This window comes from Contarinia nasturtii, unplaced genomic scaffold (genome assembly GCF_009176525.2).
Source record: "Contarinia nasturtii isolate CC-2019 unplaced genomic scaffold, AAFC_CNas_1.1 Cnas_scaffold_3689, whole genome shotgun sequence".
Lineage (NCBI taxonomy): Eukaryota > Metazoa > Arthropoda > Insecta > Diptera > Cecidomyiidae > Contarinia > Contarinia nasturtii.
This window is the reverse complement of record NW_022200986.1, coordinates 3,696-6,097: the sequence shown is the minus strand read 5'-3', so window position 1 is coordinate 6,097 and position 2,402 is coordinate 3,696. Positions and strand designations below refer to the sequence as shown.

General features: G+C 33.2%; 1 long non-coding RNA gene across 1 annotated transcript; it reads left to right on the top strand.

Moving 5' to 3' along the window:
• The first annotated feature begins 481 nt into the window (after window positions 1–481).
• LOC116350133 lies at window positions 482–2,028 on the top strand. The gene is made up of 6 exons (XR_004201996.1): window positions 482–610; window positions 987–1,159; window positions 1,260–1,498; window positions 1,568–1,593; window positions 1,662–1,713; window positions 1,798–2,028. It is a non-coding gene; the product is annotated as an uncharacterized LOC116350133 (long non-coding RNA).
• Window positions 2,029–2,402: the final 374 nt, after the last annotated feature.

Below are 2,402 nucleotides of genomic sequence, written 5' to 3'. Positions count from 1 at the left end.
GCCTGTATGATATCGTAATGGCGTTAAACTTTCCACGGGCTATTTTTTCACAAATAAATAGCATTCCGAAAGTTTAAAGAAATTTTAATGCAAATTAGAGGTACCTATCATGCAAAATTGTAAATTTCTCATGTAAATTTGAAAATCCAGTAAATTGCCGAAAATCAACTAAACTCATAAGAATTTGGTCAACTTCATAAGAATTTGGATAGTTTGTTTACCCCTTTGTTGATATAAATGTGTGTTAGTATTGGCGTATTGTATTTTTTTCTGTACAAATTAAAATACATGTATTCGTCATCGTGAAGTCCTTATCATAAAATACATGGGATGTTATTCGTAGACGTTGATTAACGAATTATGAGAGTGTGTGTATATACTTCTAACAATATGATGATAACAGGGAACGGGAGCGAAGCAATACAATACATATCTTGGCGTACAGTAATCATTCGAATTTCCTATAGTGCGGATAGCATTTTTGTTTCACTGTTTAGTTTGAAAGTTTTAAATGTGATTTCAAGTTTAAAACTTTGAAATATTGAAATAAGATCACTGTTGATCTATTGCAGCATATTCATAATTTGTACGGGCTTAGTAGAAAGTTCACGTATGTTCAGTTTAAAAACAATTCTGATAATTTGCATTGTGAAAATCAGTGGCACACAAATGCGCATGCAGGGATATGCACAAATGCGCATGCCAGTTGATTTGGTTTGCTGTGCTTTTCAAAATGTCTGGCTGTCGCATGCTGTCGACAATGTAATCGAAATTATCGTTCTGCTATCGTCGACGATTTAATCACATTAAAATGAGTCTATTGTTGTACAATACGAATGAAACAACTATATTTTGCTTATCATTTTTTTTTTCTAGAATTTTTGTTTGTTTATTACATTCTCGTGGAGTCAAATGAATACTTCCCGAAATAAAATGAATACCAAGAAAACGATTTAAACTTATTTTTTTGTTATTATTTTTCATAGGACGGAAATGTCGAACGTCGGACAATTTAGAAGACAATTGTTTTTTGCTGCAAGACTGTGAGCCATTGTATAATTTACTTCGACAAAAGTTAGCGTCAAAATCATGTACCAAAAAGGACTTTACATATTACAAGCAATACTTATGCGGACCACTTCGTAATCGAAATCCACCTGTAAAACCAAGAGAACTAAAATCTGAATAGAAATGATATATTCAAAAATATGAAAAATCAACCGAAATTTATTAAAAATTCAAATATTCAATATTTTTAGGTATGTTGTCCACCGGTTCTTGAAAAGCCTGACTATACAGAGGAAGACAATCAAATAGTAACAGTGATTGAAAACAAAATGGTGCACATCTCTCAATCAAGTGGTGATCGAACTGGTGCGAATGTAATGGTTACTACAAAAACACCAACAAGAACAGTTATTGTAGGTGGTCCAGGCTGCCTCAGTGGCATGTAAATCAAACAGCACATTGCTGATGACGTCATTGGCACATATCCATGGTAGGAAAATCAAAATGGAACTTTTTAATGTTACCTAAAAAGAGATCACGCACTTTTCATGCATTGCAGGTTAGGAGTGATCAAATACACCAAAAGTAATTATTCAGTATTTAAATTCATTTACACATGCAGTAGTGTCTCATTGTGTCTCTTCATTTCACAGACATCGATATTGTGCGGCAGCACAATTGTTAATCGACATTTCGCTCTAACTGGTATTCAAAGTGACAGCTAATTTCAAAGCCATTTTATTTTTTCAAACAGTTTGTTTTTCTTTTGTTTTTCATGTTCGATGATAGCGGGTCATTGTATCGTTGGACTTGACGTGAAGTTTAAACGATGTGTGCCGACATCAGTGCGATTTGGTGATCATGGACAATACAATCCCGAATGTTCCTTCGTAATGATCGCAGAAACAAAATGTTGTACACTTACCTGCACGTTTACTTAATTGAAACCATAAATTTTGAAAGAAAAAAATGATGTGGCAAAATTATGAGTACGCAGCCAAGTTATCAATCTTTTCTCACTTTCAACTTTGATGTTAGTTGGCGATTTAACTAAGGCTATTTCAATTCATTTTTCATTCGAATTTGTAAATACGGAATCACCAAAACCGGTTTTATCCTCATCACAATCATCAATGATATCTTCAAAGTTTTTGAACATTAACAATACATTTGTTTCAGCCTTGTCGAAGAATTAACTATAAAAGCTTTCAACGAAAACAATGAACTGTTCTTGAATGCATATGAACTGAACACATCTTTTCCTAACATGTTTATCACTTTCCTCTTGTCGACTATCTGCAGTTTTACCCCTTCTTGTGATTTCGATGGGAAAGTTATTTTAATGAAAAAATGATTTGAATGTGCTAGGGATTTTTGAACACAAGAGAAATTCT